This window comes from Ursus americanus, chromosome 31, assembly GCF_024610735.1.
Source record: "Ursus americanus isolate L20-20 chromosome 31, mUrsAme1.1.p, whole genome shotgun sequence".
Lineage (NCBI taxonomy): Eukaryota > Metazoa > Chordata > Mammalia > Carnivora > Ursidae > Ursus > Ursus americanus.
In genome coordinates this window covers 32,245,306-32,262,984 of record NC_142157.1, presented here as the reverse complement: position 1 = coordinate 32,262,984, position 17,679 = coordinate 32,245,306, and positions in this window count along the sequence as shown.

Here is a 17,679-nt window from a genome sequence, read left to right as displayed (position 1 = left end):
CACATTTTTCAGTCTTCCAGGTCCTATAACATTCTCCTTTATCTTTAGAAAAAGGATAGCTTGGATGAGGACTGAACTCATAGGGAGTCCAATTGTCTTTCCTTGGTTAAGCCCATTTTTCTAAACTTGGTTAATAAAAGAATAATCTGAGATCTTTTTTAAAAATTTATACTCCCAAGTTCCTCCTGGAGATTCTGGACTGCAAGAAAGGGACCTGGGAAGCTGCCTTATAATTTTTAACTATTGCTAAGGGAGATTCTTTCCATAGAGGAATTGGGCAAAGATTGGTGCACCTTGTCCTCCAAAGGTTGTGAGGAAGCACGCTCAGCAAAAAATCCGTATAGGGAGATGATTTTTCTGATGATATGGGTATTGAAGAGTGCCCAAAGGTGTGCACAAGGATTCTTCAAGTGTTTGTTTGCCCCTCCCAATCCAATCTTCTGCTGCTGTTAAATTTGCAGAGACATTGGGAAGTTGCTTTTGGTGTTTGTCCAGTGTTTGGTTGTAACCAGTGGGAGACAGACTGTATTGGGCTGACTGCACTGGCTGGTATGGGAAGTCCTGCTCTGATTAGATTTAAGGCACTGACGATGCTGTTGCTAGTAATAACAGGAACACTGGTTGTCTATCGGACGCAGTGGTAAAGCAGTCCCTAAAGCCATCGCCAGTAGCTACCTGAAAGAAGGCGGGGCTTTGGGTGACCAAGTAGCTGCAGCCACAAAACACGTTAGTGAAAATAAAGCTTATGACGGAGCGAGGGGTTGCTTGAAAGTGCTTGGGAGAATTTCTCTTTCAATTCTGTCCGACTTTGTCTTATGTTTATGGAAGCTTTCATGAGAGGCATACTCAGTTAAGAAGCATCTTCTTGATGAATTTAACCCTTTGAACATTTTGGATGTTTCTCTATCTCTGTTTGTTTTTTTTTTTTTTTTGCTGGGCAGTCTGTATCATCTGATATAAATACAGCCACTCTTATGATTAGCAATTATAGCTATCTTATGATTAGTATTTACACGTGTATATATTTTCCGTCCTCTTACTCAACTTATCTGTCCATATTTAAAGAATGTCCCTTATATTAAGCATCTACTTGGTTTGATGATCTCCACCCTTTAATTAATGTGCATTTACAGTCAATGTAATTAGTGATAGGGTTGGGTTTGCTATTTATTTTCTATTTTCCCCATTAGTTCTTTTTTCCTCTTTTCCTGCCTTCTCCTGGGTCAAGGATCTTCAAAAAATTTTCCGTTTTGCCTCCTTTATTGATTTATTTTCCATACCTCCTTGCTTTATTTTTTGGAAGTTGCTCTAGGGTTTACGTAAGATTAGACTTAAAACAGTCTCCTTGCAAAATATATTATCATACTTCATGATTTAAGAAACCTGCAATAATTTGCCACATTTTCTCCACACCCACCCTTTGTACTATATTCTAGTATTTTCCTTCTACATGTGCTTTAAACCATGATACATTGTTATTTTTTCTTAAACATTTTTTAATGATAGCTTTGTTGAGAGATAATTTATACACCATAAAATTCACCTTTATAAAGTGTAGTTTTCTTAGCATACGAAGATTTGTGAAACCACTACCATCCTCTAAGAACATTTTAATCACCCCAAGAAAAAGCTTGCTACCCATTAGTAGTCACTGCCCATTCCCACCCTAACCCCAGCCCTGATAATCTACTAATGTGCTTTCTAGAGATTTGCCTACTCTCCAAATTGCAAATAAGTGGAGTTATAATATATGGTCTTCTGTGACTGGCATCTTTCACTTGGAATAATGTTTTAAGTTTTTATTTTAATTCCAGTTAACATGCAGAGTCACATTAGTTTTGGATGTACAGTGTCATGATTCAGCAAGTCCGTCCATCACCTGGTGCTCATCACGACAGGTGTACTTCTTCATCCCCATCACCTGTTTTACCCGTCACCCATCCACCTCCCCTCTGGTAACTAGCAGCGTGTTCTTTAGAGTTAAGAATCTCTTTCTTGGGGTGCCTGGGTGGCACAGCGGTTGGGCGTCTGCCTTTGGCTCAGGGCGTGATCCCGGTGTTGTGGGATCGAGCCCCACATCAGGCTCCTCCGCTGGGAGCCTGCTTCTTCCTCTCCCACTCCCCCTGCTTGTGTTCCCTCTCTCGCTGGCTGTCTCTATCTCTGTCGAATAAATAAAATAAAATCTTTAAAAAAAAAAATTTCTTTCTTGATTTGTCTCTCTCTCTCTTTTTCCCCTTTGTTCATTTGTTTTGTTTCTTAAATCCACATATGAGTGATATCATACGGTATTTGTCTTTCTCCAACTTAATTCACTTAGCATTATACTCTCTAGGTCCATCCATGTTACTGCAAATGACAAGATTTCATTATTTTTTATGGCTGAGTAATATTCTATTATATATATAAAACACTTCTTTATCCATACATCCATATATCAGTCAATGGACATTTGGGCTGTTTCCATAATTTGGCTATTATAGATAACGCTGCTATAAACGTAGGGGTGCAAGTATCCCTTTTAATTAGTATTTTGTATTCTTTGAGTGAATACTGAGTAGTATGATTGCTGGATCATAGGGTAGCTCTATTTTTAACTTTTGAGGAAGCTCCATACTGTCTTCCAGAGTGGCTGCACCAGTTTGCATTCCCACCAACAGTGCAGGAGGGTTCCCCTTTTTCTAGATCCTCGCCAACACCTGTTGTTTCCTGTGTTATTGATTTAGCCATTTTGACAGGTGTGAGGTGATATCTCATAGTAGTTTTGAAATTTGCATTTCCTGATGAGGAGTGATGCTGAGCATATTTTCATGTGTCTGTTGGCCATCTGGATGTCTTTTTTTTTTTTTAAAGATTTTATTTATTCATTTGACAGAGAGGGAGACAGCCAGCGAGAGAGGGAACACAAGCAGGGGGAGTGGGAGAGGAAGAAGCAGGCTCCCAGCAGAAGAGCCTGACGTGGGGCTCGATCCCATAACGCCAGGATCACGCCCTGAGCCGAAGGCAGACACTTAACGACTGAGCCACCCAGGCACCCCATCTGGGTGTCTTCTTTGGAGAAATGTCTGCTCATGTCTTCTGCCCATTTTCTTTTCTTTTTTTTTTTTTTAATAATGATTTTTTATTATATTATGTTAGTCACCATAGAGTACATCCCCGGTTTTCGATGTAAGGCTCAATGATTCATTAGTTGTGTATAACACCCAGTGCACCATGCAATATGTGCCCTCCTTACTACCCATCACCGGTCTATCCCATTCCCCCACCCCCCTCCCCTCTGTAGCCCTCAGTTTGTTTCTCATAGTCCATAGTCTCTCATGTTTCATTCCCCCTTCTGATTACCCCCCCTTTCTTTATCCCTTTCTTCCCCTACTGATCATTCTAGTTCTTATGTTCCATAGATGAGAGAAATCATATGATAGTTGTCTTTCTCTGCTTGACTTATTTCACTAAGCATTATCTCCTCCAGTGCCGTCCATGTTGTAGCAAATGTTGAGAACTCATTCTTTCTGATTGCTGAGTAATATTCCATTGTATATATGGACCACAACTTCTTAATCCAGTCATCTGTTGCAGGGCATCTCGGCTCCTTCCACGATTTAGCTATTGTGGACATTGCTGCTATGAACATTGGGGTGCATATGGTCCTTCTCTTCACTACGTCTGTATCTTTGGGGTAAACACCCAGTAGTGCAATGGCTGGATCATAGGGTAGCTCAATTTTTAACTTTTTAAGGGACCTCCACACGGTTTTCCAGAGTGGCTGTACCAACTTGCATTCCCACCAACAATGTAGGAGGGATCCCCTTTCTCCACATCCTCTCCAACAATTGTTGTTTCTTGCCTTGTCTATTTTTGCCATTCTAACTGGCGTAAGGTGGTATCTCAGTGTGGTTTTGATTTGAATTTCCTTGATGTTCTGCCCATTTTCTAATTGGATTATTTGGGTGTTTTGGATTTGAATCGTGTAAGGTCTTTATAGACTATGGATACTAACCCTTTATCAGATATGTCATTTGCAAATATCTTCTTCCATTCAGTAGGTTGTCTTTTGTTGACTGTTTCCTTTGTTGTGCAGACGCTTTTTATTTCAATGGAGTCCCAATAGCTTATTTTTGCCTTTATTTACCTTGCCTCAGGAGACATTTCTAGAAACATGTTCCTATAGCCAGTGTCTGAGAAATTACTGCCTCTGCTGTCTTCTAGGACTTTTATGGTTTCGGGTCTCATATTTAGGTCTTTAATCTATTTTGAGTTTATTTTTGTGTGTGGTGTAAGAAAGTGGTCCAGTTTCATTTTTTTTGCATGTAGCTGTCCAGTTTTCCCAGCATCATCTGTTGAGGAGACTTTTTCCCATTGCTTATTGACTCCTTTATCAAAAATAATTGATTATATAATCATGGGCTTATTTCTGGGCTCTCTATTCTGTTCCATTGATCTTTCTGTCTGTCGTTGTGCCTGTACCATTCTGCTTTGATTACTACAGCTTGTTTTTTAAAGATTTTATTTATTTATTGGAGAGAGAGAGCAGAGATAGCGAGAGAGAGCAGGAGCAGAGGAGAGGGAGAAGCAGGCTCCCCGCTGAACAGGGAGCCCAATGCGGGGCTTGATCCCAGGACCCTGGACGGAATCATGAACTGAGCTGAAGGCAGACACTTAACCTACTGAGCCACCCAGGCACCCTTGCTTTTCTTTTTTCAGATTGCTTTGACTGTTCCAGGTCATTCGTGGTTCCATACAAATTTTAAGATTATTTGTTCTAGTTCTATGAAAAATGCTGTTGGTATTTTGATACGGATTACATTAAATTGGTAGATTTCTTTTTTTTTTTAAAGATTTTATTTATTTATTTGACAGAGATAGGGACAGCCAGCGAGAGAGGGAACACAAGCAAGGGGAGTAGGAGAGGAGGAAGCAGGCTCATAGTGGAAGAGCCTGATGTGGGGCTCGATCCCATAACGCCGGGATCACGCCCTGAGCCGAAGGCAGACGCTTAACCACTGTGCCACCCAGGCTCCCCTAAATTGGTAGATTTCTTTGGGTGGTATGGACATTTTAACAAAATCTGTTCTACCAATCCATGAGCATGGAATATCTTTCCATTTGTTTCTGTCATCTTCAATTTCTTTCATCGGTGTTTTGTAGTTTTCAGAGTGTTGGTCTTTCACCACTTTGGTTAAGGCTATTCCTGGTATTTTATTATTTTTGGTGCATAGTAAATGGGACTGTGTTCTTAATTTCTCTTTCTGCAGCTTCATTATTAGTGTATAGAAATGCAATGTATTTCTGTACATTGATTTTGTATTCTGTGACCTTATGGAATTCATTGCTCAGTTCTACTAGTTTTTTGGTGGAGTTTTTAGGATTTTCTATGTATAGTATCCTGTTATCTGCAAGTAGTGAAAGTTTTACCTCTTCCTTACCAATGTGGATGACTTTACTCCTTTTTGTTGTCTGATTGGTGTGTCTAGGACTTCCAATACTTTGTTGAATACAAGTGGTGAGAGTGGATGTCCTTGTCTTGTTCCCGTTCTTGGGGAAAAGCTCTGTTTTTCACCATTTTGAGTATGATGTTACCTGTGGTGTATGTTCCCTCTAAACCTACTTTGTTGAGGGTTTCTGTCCTGTATGGATGTTGTACTTCGTCAAATGCCTTTTTTGCATCTATTGAGATGATCATATGGTTTTTATCCTTTCTCTTGTTGATGTGATTATCATATTGATTAATTTGATTATACTGAGCCAACCTTGCATCCCAGAAGTAATTCCACTTGATTATGGCTAATGATTTTTTTAATGTATTGTTGGATTCAGGTTGCTAATATATTTTGAGAATTTTTATATCTGTGTTCATCAGAGATACTGGCCTATAGTTCTCTCTCTTTCTCTCTCTCTCTGTCTCTTTGCTTTGTAGTATCTTTATCAGGTTCTGGTATTAGGGTAATGCTGGCCTTGTCCAATGAACTTGGAAGCTTTTCTCCCTCTTCAATTTTTTGGAATAGTTTGAAAAGAATAGGTATTAACTCATCTTTAAAATGTTTGGTAGAATACCTGTGAAGGCATCTGGTCCTGGACTTCTGTTTGTTGAGAGTATTTTTTATTATTCAATTTCATTGGTGGTAATTGGTCTGTTCAAATTTTCTATTTCTTCCTGATTCAGTTTGGAGAGATTATATGTTTCTAGGAATCTATCCGCTTTTTCTAGAGGCTTTTTTTGGTATTTATTTTCTTATTAAGTTTTTAAATTCCAGGATAGTGAACATAGTGTGTTATATTAGTTTCAGGAGTACAATATAGTGATTCAACAATTCTATGTATTATTCAGTTCTCATCATGATAAGTGTGCTCTTTAATACCCATTGCCTATTTCACCCATCCCCCCCACACACATTTCTTCTAGGTTATCCAATTTGTTGGCATAGGATTTTTCCATAATATTCTCTTACAAGCCTTTGTGGTGTCAGTTGTAATTTCTCCTCTTTCATTTCTGATTTGGTTTTTTCAAGTCCTCTCTCTTTTTCTTTCTTTTTGATGAGTCTGGCTAGAGTTTTGCTAATTTTTTTGATCTTTTCAAAGCACCATCTTCTGGTTTTGATGATCTGTTCTATTGTGGGGTGTTTTTTGTTTGTGTTTGTTTCTATTTTGTTTCTACTCTAATCTTTATTATTTCCTTCCTTCTTCTGGTTTGGGGTTTTGTTTGTTCTTATTTTTTCTAGCCCCATTAAGTATAAGATTAGCTTGTTTATTTGAAATTTTCTTACTTTTTGAGGTAGGCCTATATTGCTATCAGCTTCCCTCTTAGAACATTTTGCTGCATCCCAACGATTTTGGACCATTGTGTTTTCATTTTTATTTGTCTCCATGTTAGATAAATATTCTGGAGAATGTTCCATGTGCACTAGAAAAGAATGTGTATTCTGCTGATTTAGGATGGAATGTTCTGAATTTATCTGTTAGGTCCATCTGGTGCAGTGTGTCATTCAAAGCCACTATTTCTTGTTGATTTTCTGTTTGGATGATCTGTCCATTGATGTAAGTGGGATGTTAAAACTCCCTTACTCTTTTTTTTTTTTTTTAAAGATTTTATTTATTTATTCGACAGAGATAGAGACAGCCAGCGAGAGAGGGAACACAGCAGGGGAGTGGGAGAGGAAGAAGCAGGCTCATAGCTGAGGAGCCTGACGTGGGGCTCGATCCCGTAACGCCGGGATCACGCCCTGAGCCGAAGGCAGACGCTTAACCGCTGTGCCACCCAGGCGCCCCAAAACTCCCTTACTCTTATTATATAACTGTAGATTAGTTCCTTTATGTTTGTTATTAGCTGTTTCATGTATCTGGGTTCTCCGATGTTGGTTGCATAAATATTTAACAATTGCTATATCTTCTTGTTGGATTGTTCCCTTTATGATTATATAGTCTCCCTCTTTCCCTTCTTATAGTCTTTGTTTTAAAGTCTATTTTGTCTGAGAGAAATATTGCTACCCCTCACATCCATGTGCATGATAAATGTTTCTCCATCCCTTCCCTTTCAATCTGCATGTGTCTTTAGGTCTGAAATGAATCTCCTGTAGGCAGCATATAAATGCATCCTGCTTTTTATCCATTCTATCCTATGTCTTTTGGTTGGAGCATTTAGTCCATTTACATTCAGAGCAATTATCGATAGGCATGTATTTATTGCCATTTTCTTACTTGTTTTGTGGTTGTTTTATAGTTCTTCTCCATTCATTTCTTCTCTTGCTCTCTTCTCTCATGGTTTGCTGGCTTTTGTAAGTGATAGACTTGGAGGTCTTTCTCTTTATTCTGTACTTATCTACTACCAGTTTTTGATTGGTGGTTACCATTAGGCTTATATATAACATGTTATGTATATAACAATCTATACTAAGTTGAGGGTCATATTAAGTTGAACCCAATCTAAAAGCACTAAAGTTTTACTTCCCTCCTCCCACATCTTAGGTATTTGGTGTCCTATTTTACATTCTTTTATTTTGTAAATCCCTCGACTGATTTTTTACAGATATACTTAATTTTACTGCTTTTGTGCTTCCTACTTTTCTTATTCCTGCTATTAGTCTTTCCTTTCCACTCAAAGAGTCCCATTTAACATTTCTTAAAGGTTGGGTTAGTGGTGAGGAAATTCGTTAACTTTTGTTTATTTGGGAAACCTGTATCTCTCCTTCTATTCTGAATGATAATGATAGCCTTGCTGGATAGGATAATCTTGGCTGCAGTTTTCTCCCTTTCAGGACTTTGAATATATCATGCTGCTCCCTTCTTTTTAAAAAAAAATATTTTATTTATTCATTTGACCGAGAGACAGACAGCCAGCGGGAGAGAGAACACAAGCAGGGGGAGTGGGAGAGGAAGAAGCAGGCTCCCAGCTGAGCAGGGAGCCCGAATGCAGGGCTCGATCCCAGAGCCCTGGGATCACGCCCTGAGCCAAAGACAGATGCTTAACGACTGAGACACCCCGGTGCCCTGATGCTGTTCCCTTTTGACCTGCAAAGTTTTGCTTAAAAATCTGCTTATAGCCTTATGGGGTTTCCCTTTTATGTAACTATTATCTTTTCTCTCTCTCTCTTTTTTTTTTAAATTCTCTCCTTATCAATAGTTTTTTGCCATCTTAATTACTAGGTGTCTTGATGTGGACCTCCTTGCGTTGATTTTGTTGGGGGCTCCCCGTGCTTTTTGGATCTGGATTTCTATTTCCTTCCCTAGATTGGGGAAGTTTTCAGCTATTCAAAAAAAGTAGCTGTCCCCTTTTCTCTTTCTTCCTCTTCTTGTATCCTGATAATGCTAATGTTATTACACTTAATGGTGTCACTGAGTTCCCTTCATCTGTTCTCATATTTTACTTTTCTTTTTTCTCTCTCCTGTTTAGCTTAATTGCTTTCCGTTAGTCTGTCCTCCAGATCACTGATCCATTCTTCTGCCCCTCTAGCACCTGTTCTGAAATTAGTAAGCAAATCTCCCTCCTGTGTACCCCAGGGGGGTTTCAAACTGCTCTCTCTATGCTGTATATCAGCAAGACTGTTTGTTGTGCTGTCTCTTTAAGGAGAGGGACTCAGTTTCCTTTCACTCTCTAGCTTTCCCAGAGTTGAGCTCCCTGATTTTTAAAATTCCAGGTGTTAAGACCCACTGATTGTAAGAAATCATGAAGTTAGGTCCTTTTTGTTTTCAAAGCCAAACATTAGGGGAATTCTTCTTTCCAGTGCAGGTCCCCTTGCCTGGGGTGACTGCTGTAGGGTCTGCTCCTCTCCCCTCTTTGCGCCCATGCTGTCTCTCCCTCCTGCAGACAGTCAAGTGGGTCAGTTTGGCTCCCAATTGTGTCCACCCTTCCTACCCTCTTTTAGGTAGCCTCTTCTCTACATTTATCCGTGCAGAGTCGGTTCTTCCAGTGTTTGGGTCATTTTCTGGGTTATTCACACTGATGTGGGTGTTATCCAGGTGTGTCCATGGGAGCAGGTGAGCTTAGGGTCCTCCTACTCTGCCATCTTCTGAATATAGCGTCTTAAGTTGACAGTTTTCAATTTCACTTTAAGGATATTTTTCCGTTGTTTTATGACTTGAGTTATTCCTAATGAAATGTCATTTGCTATTATTATTGTTTTTTCTAAGTATCAGATTTTTCCTTTTTTCCCTCTGGTTGCTTTTAAGATTTTCTCCTTATCATTGGTTTCTAACAATTTCATTGATGTTCCTAGATATGCTTTTGTTTGTAATTATCCTCCTTCGGATTTTTTTCAAACTTGGTGGGGCTATGGGTCTATATTTTTCATTAAATTTGGCAATGTTTTAACTGTTGTTTCCTTAATTATGTTCTACTCTGTTCTTTTTCCTGGAATTCTGATTATACATATTTTAAACTGATGAGTATTTCACAAGGCACTGGAGTTTTATTTTTTTAGATTTTTCTCTCTGTACTGAAATGTAGTTTCCATTACTATGTCCTTCGTGTTCACTGATCTTTTCTTCTGCAATGTCTAATCCTCTGTTATGTCCATCTAGTGAATTTTTCATTTTAGATATTAATTTTTTTCAGTTCTAGAAGTTCCACTTGGTTTCTAATATAGTGCCCATTTCTCTTATTTCATGTTTTCTTTAATTTTTGAACATATTTATAGCAGCAATTTAAAAATCCTTATCTGCCAAGGGCAATGTCTCTGTCATTTCTGACTGTTTCTATTGACTGATTTCTTTCTTGTCATTATAGGACACATTTTTTCTGCTCTGTTCTATGTCCAATGGTTATTGAAGGCAGAATATCATAAATTTTACATCATTGAGTGTTTGGAATGTATTGTCTTCAAAGAACATTGAATTTTGTTCAAGCAGTCAGTTTACTTGCAAATCCGTTTGATTCATTCAAGCCTTCTCTTAACTTTGTTAGGGCATGTCTGTAGTACCTTTCCTTTCAGGCTAGTTTATCCCTACAAAAGCATGGCTTTTATTAATTTCTACTGGATGCCCCTGGTGTTCAACAAGGTCTTTCCACTCTGGTAGGTTAGAAATGTTTCCCAAGGGGTGCCTGGGTGGCACAGCAGTTAAGCGTCTGCCTTCGGCTCAGGGCGTGATCCCAGGGTTCTAGGATCGAGCCCCACATCAGGCTCCTCTGCTATGAGCCTGCTTCTTCCTCTCCCACTCCCCCTGCTTGTGTTCCCTCTCTCGCTGGCTGTCTCTATCTCTGTCGAATAAATAAATAAAATCTTAAAAAAAAAAAAAAGAAAGAAATGTTTCCCAAGCCTGTGAGCTCTGTACTAGGTAGTTCTTTCTTTTCTTTTCTTTTTTTTTTTCTTTTTTTAAGATTTATTTATTTCTGGGGCGCCTGGGTGGCACAGTGGTTAAGCGTCTGCCTTCGGCTCAGGGCGTGATCTCGGCATTATGGGATCGAGCCCCACATCAGGTTCTTCCACTATGAGCCTGTTTCTCCTTCTCCCACTCCCCCTGCTTGTGTTCCCTCTCTCACTGGCTATCTCTATCTCTGTCGAATAATAAATAAAATCTTAAAAAAAAAAAGATTTATTTATTTCTTCGAGAGAGTGAGGGGGAGGGGCAAAAGGAGAGGAAGAGAGAGAATATCATGCATACTCCCCAGTAAGGGCAGATCCTGATATGGGGCCCCATCCCAGGACCCTGAGATCATGACCTGAGCTGAAATCAAGAGTCAGCCACTTAACCAACTGAGCCACCCAGCCACCCCTGATACTTGGTAGTTCTATAGCCCCCCAGTAGTCTTTCTCTGGAAGTTGTTCTTCTCCTGACCTCTTAGACTCTTTCCTTATCCAGGTGCAGTTTAGTACTCTGTCAGAGACTCAGAGGAATCCCTATAAAGATTTCTGGAATTCTCTGAATACTTTCTCCTCCTTGTGTGCTGTCCCCAAAATTCAAACATGTTACCCTCTTGCAGCTGAAATTTGTCTCCTCAGTTCAAGAATACCATGGTTCTATGTGAGGCTCTCCTTCATGTCCAGGGTGCAATAAATGTATTTATTCAGAAAACTAGAACAATTATAGGATTCGCATTGTTCACTTTTGTCAGGAATTGAAGTCTTGAACTGTCTGTTGTCCAAGTCTGAAATAGTTGTTTATTCATATATTTTCCCCAGTTTTCCAGAAGTATATAGTATAGTAGGAAGACTGTACTGGTACCATTACTCCATCATGGCCAGAAAGAAAAATGCTGACTTTGGTATTTTTAGCTTTAATCACTCTTAATGCATTGCTAAGCTATAATTTGCCAATTCCTTATGCCACTGGATTATTTTGAAGCAAACCCCAAACAATATAATATTTAATCTTCTAATATTTTAGAACATATCTCTGAAATACAAGGAATTTTTAAATATAAACCCAATGCCATTATCCTCATCTAAAAATAACTCTTTCATATTAAAACTCTAACTAGTATTCTAGTTTTCCTTATTGTCTCCAAAAAATGTTTTACTATTTGTTTTAATTGGAAAGTAAGCAAGGTCAGTACATTGCTGATATACCACTTAAGTCTCTCTTGAACTAGGTTTCCTCATCTTATTTTCCCTCTTGTAATGTATTTTTTAAAGAAACTAGTCATTTTTTTTAAAGATTTTATTTATTTATTTGACAGAGAGGCAGCAAGAGAGGGAACACAAGCAGGGGGAGTGGGAGAGGAAGAAGCAGGCTCCCAGTGGAGGAGCCTGATGTGAGGCTCATCCCAGAACGCTGGGATCACGCCCTGAGCCGAAGGCAGACGCTTAACGACTGAGCCACCCAGGCGCCCCAGAAACTAGTCATTTTAACTATAGAATTTTCCACATTCTAGATTTTGCTGCTTACATCTCTGTGGTGTCATCTCTGTGGTTTCTTTGTTCTTTGTAGTTCCTGTACACTGAAAGCTGGATCTATAGTTCAGGTGTTTAATTAGATCAGGGTCTTTTGGTAAGAATACATCAAAGATTGTAAAATTCCTATTGCATTAAATCAGGAAGTTTCTGATGCCTGTATTTTCCTCTTTGTATAATAATTAATTTGATCAGTTGGTCTAGGAGTTGTCAGCCTGATCCATCTATTAAAATAACTAAAAAAAAAAAACCCACCACAATTCTTTTTTTTTTTTTTAAAGATTTTATTTATTTATTCGACAGAGATAGAGACAGCCAGCGAGAGAGGGAACACAAGCAGGGGGAGTGGGAGAGGAAGAAGCAGGCTCATAGCGGAGGAGCCTGATGTGGGGCTCGATCCCACAACGCCAGGATCACGCCCTGAGCTGAAGGCAGACGCTCAACCGCTGTGCCACCCAGGTGCGCCCCCACCACAATTCTTTACTGCATACCAACCCGTATGTTAAGAAATTAGATTCACAATCATATTTGATTATTATATTAATCTTATGAGGTAGGTTCTCTTACTATCTCCATTTTATAAATAAGAATACTTAAGTACAGAGTGCTTAAACTATCTGCTCAGCTGGTGAGTGCCACAACTGAAACTTGAACTTAGCTAGTCTGTCTCCAGAGCTTTCACTAGGTTCACTAGGTTTACTTCATTCTCACCAAGGCTTTGCTTTATGGCAAAGGTTGACAAAAAAATTTTCGTGTAAAAAGTCAGATGGTAAATAGTTTAAGCTTTATGGGACAATTACTATTGCAAAAACTCAACCCTGGTCTTGAAGTACAAAAGCATCCATACTCAATGCAAAAACAAATGTGTGTAATGGAGTCCCAATAAAACTTTATTTAAAAGGTAGCCAGCTAGATTTATCCTGTGGGCATAGTTTGCCAATCCACACTTTATGGCAGTAATTCTCTTTATAAATGCCATCAATGTTTTCATTTCGTCTTCAGCCCTTAAAAGTTTTGCTCTTTTTTTTTGCTATTATAGCATGTGCTCTTTTGGCTTGAATTGCTTTTGTGTTGCTGTTGTTAATAAAAATCAGGTTTAGTGCTCTTGAATTGGCTTGATGGTCTTATACTGGTTTGGAGTCATTACTATTGACGACAAGGTAGTGTTTCTTCAAATCTCAACTGCAACAGAAGTACCTGAAATGCTAGTAAGAAAGAGTAGTTCCTGACTCTTACCCAGTTAAAAATATATACCCCAGAGTCGGGGTCCAGCATTTGCATTTCTTTCTCTTTTTTTAAGATTTTATTTATTATAAATAAGCATGCAAGCAGGGGGAGAAGCAGAGGGAGAGGGAAAGGAAGATAATCTCCAGCAGACTCCATGCTAAACCCAAAGCAGGGCTTGATCCCAGGACCCTGAGATCATGCCCTGGGCTGAAACCAAGAGTCAGTTGCTTAACTGATTGAGCCACCCAGGTGCCCCAGCAGCATTTGCATTTCTAATAAGCTCCACAAGTGTGCTGGTTGGGTTCTCTGGAGAGCAGATGCTAAAATTAGAGTTAGGAGTCTAAAATGTTTATTGAAGAGTGTTCCAGTTTGACTCCTCTGGGAATCAGATACCAAGATGGGATAGATGTTGAAGGGATTAGTGGAAATTCCATAAAGGATAAATAGAGGGAGAGAACAGGGAGAGGCAGGGAGAACCTACAGATGTGCTGAAAGTCTAATAACTGTGAAAAAAATACAGAAGATTTTAATATAAGGATTCTCAGGCGGCAGCTCAGCCCTGAAAAAGTCTTGGCCAGGCTGATGAGCGTCCCTGAGCAAAAGGTACCCACTGGAGGAGTCAGATGGGAATGCACCAGCACTAGTAACCCCGGTGTGCTCTGTAACGATCTGGGAGCATCCTGGAGGAAGCTCGAACGCCATGATGGGGTCCAGTGGGTTGGCAGTTGGAGTCCATGAGTCAACTATGCTTCCACAAGAGGTTCTCTTGAAGGAGATCACTTCTGTTGCCACCACAGTCTAACCCTTGCACCACACAGATCCATTTCTCAACATATATTTGGGGAGCAGTTACCTCCATTGTTACCAGGGGCCTCTCAAGGGGAACTTAGAAAATTTATAGGATACACTACAGCCTCTGTCTGTGAAGTTAGTCTCGTCTTTTTCCTCCTCCACTATCCATTTTAAATGTCTCCGTCATCCCTCACTGTCAGCTATCATCTCAATAGGTCGTGATGGCTCACTTGGTGTGACTCAAACCTTGATTCTTGAGTGGTCTGCACGCATAGTGATTATTTCATACATTGGAATTGCTATGTTTGTTCATTCACAGTTATAATGGGGCATGGGAGGACCAAGACACACCCAATTGGCTCCTGGGGTAAAAGCAGCCCTACCTCGTCCTGCTAATCAGTATAAATTGCTACTCTCAAGATAGTGACTTGACTTCTCGCCTGCTGCTCTCTGGCTATAAGAGGCCAAAATGTCCTGGTGGTAGCTTTAGCTTGTAATGTAGAGGGCACATGTTGAATCTCTTGATAAGAGTGTGCCTCTTTGGGGAAAGACAGGGAGATGGCAGAGTAGAAGATCCTAGGCTCACCTCGTCTAATGAATACAACTAGATAACTAGCAAATAATCCTAACTACCCTAGAAATCATCCTGAAGACTGGCAGGACAAACTCCACAACTAAAGAGAGAGAAGAGGCCACATCAAAGAAGGTAGGAAGTATGGAAATGAGGCTTGGGAGAGAAACAGATCCTGGCTGCTACAGAAGAGAGGGAGCCGTGATTGCAGAGAAGGGTGAGAGAGAGCGGAACACACAAAAAGAACATTTCCCCATAGCCATGGGCTTGGAAAAAGAGAAAGGCCAAATTTCATGAGTTCGTACAACCAGTGGGGCTTAAAGCCTGGAGTTCTAAGGTCAGCAAGCTTGGCGGGGCATGGATCCCAGAGGGTACTGTGCTGATCCTGGAGAGAAGGCAGGCAAACGACCCAGGGGCAGGCAGTGCGGAAACAGCAATTTGAAGAGCTCCCAGGGCGCAGAGCAGGAGGGTATTTGTTCTTCTCCGAGCACGTACCTGAGAAGCCCCACTCACAGAGACCCCTCTGGGAACAAAAGAGCTGGCTGGCTCCATTTCCCTCCCCAGCACCTCAACATAAACACCTGTGGGAGGGAAGCAGCACAGCACTGTCTAACTTGCTTACACCCAGCCCCACTCCCCAGTGCTCTGGTGGGACTGTCCCTCTCAAGTCAAGCTTGCCTCAGTGCCAGTGCAGCAGACCCCTCCTCCAGAACACCAGCACAAACCCCCTGCCTATAACACTTCTCCCCATCAGAGAGTTTTCCACGCCCTCGGTTCTGGTAGAGGTAATGACACATCTCATTTCATAAGCAGACCAAAACTCACCTAGTTAAAACTCACCACATTCAGGCCAGAGACCAAAACACTGCCCACAGTAGGCAAGGAGACACTCTGCAGAAGACTGGCCTAAAGGACAGAGCAGCCAGAACACAACAGCGGAGGGCACACAATACACCCTGGAGACATTCCCTGAAGCACCAGACACTGGCTATTATATGACCTCTTCTTCATAAGGCCATTGCTTTCAGGAGCAGGAGACATAAATGGCTTTTCTAACACAGAGAAGAAAGCAGAGACAGACAAAATGAGAAGCAGAGGGATTGATCCTAAATGAGAGAATAAAATAAGGCCATAGCCAGACATCTAAGCAAAACAGATATAAGTATGATCGTGAGGATGAAAAGGTAAGCAGAGTCAGCTCTCAAAAAGCCTTCCAAAGCATACAAAATTATTTTGACTCTTGTTAGGAAAATAGTCATAAGTAATATTAAGCAACTTCTTTCAAAATCACTTCCAAATGAGTAATCAAATAAAGACTATCTAGGGGTATCTGGGTGACTCAGTGGGTTAGGCACCTGACTTTTTTTTTTTTTTTAAGATTTTATTTATTTATTTGACAGAGACAGCAAGAGAGGGAACACAAGCAAGGGGAGTGGGAGACGGAGAAGCAGGCTTCCTGCTGAGCAGGGAGCCCAATGCAGGGCTCGATCCTAGGACCCTGGGATCATGACCTGAGCCAAAGGCAGACACTTAACGGCTGAGCTACCCAGGCACCCCTAGGCACCTGACTCTTGATTTCAGCTCAGGTCATGATCTCAGGGTCATGAGATCGAGCCCCATGGCAGGCTCTGTGCTCAGTGGGGAATCTACTTGAGATTCTCTCTCTCCCTCTGCCCCTCCCCCCAACTCACACATGCTTTCTCTCTCTAAAATATATTTTTTTAAGATTTTATTTATTTAAGCAGGAGAGTGAACAAGAAAGAAAGCATGAGCGGGGGGAGGGGCAGAGGGAGAGGGAAAAACAGACTTCCCACTGAGCAGGGAGCCTGATGCAGGGCTCAGTCCGAGGACCCTGGGATCATGACCTGAGCCAAAGGCAGATGTTTAACCAACTGAGCCACACAGGTGCCCCTTAAATAAATCTTAAAAAAAAAAAAAAAAGAATATCTAATATTCTTTCTGCAAGTAAATGCTAATCTTCACTGTTTTTACCTTATGATTTTTTTAGTACTACTGTTTTTAAAGGTTTTGAGCTATGAATAATACAAATGTCAGTTTATACACACATATACATTTATATTTGTGTGTGAATATATTTATGACATTATGTATATTGTGTATTATATATATATTTGTATTTATATATATTTGCGTGTGTATAACTTTACATCAGAAAAGTGGTGAATGTGACCAGATTTTCCATTTCCTTTTGATAGTCTGGGACTTGAGAGCAGTGTAAAAAAAGTTATACACACACTATTTCCTTAATTTCTGTGCGAATTTTTATTTCCATCTTACTGATTTAGGTTTAGTTTGCTCTTCTTTTATGAGTCTCTTAAGGTGGAGGTTAGATGATTGATTTGAGATTTTATTTCTTAATATAGGCATTTACAGGTATAAATTTCCCTCTAAGTATTTCTTTATCTGCATCCTATTGGTTTTGTCATTTAGTGTCTTAATTTTCACTTAACTCAAAATATGTCTTTTAATTCCCTTTTGATTTATTCTTAAATCCATTGGTTACTTAGGAATGTATTACTTTCCACATTTTTATAAGTTTCCTCATTTTTTTCTGGCTCTTGATTGCTAATTGCATTCCACTGTGCTCAGAGAAACACATTAAATTTAATGAGGTTTGTTTTATGACCTAATACATTGTCTGTTCTGCAGAATGTTCCATGTGCACTTGAGAAGAATTTATATGCTGTTGTCAAGTGTTCTGCAAAAGTCTGTTAGGTCTAGTTGACTTGTAATGTTGTTTAAGCCTTCTAC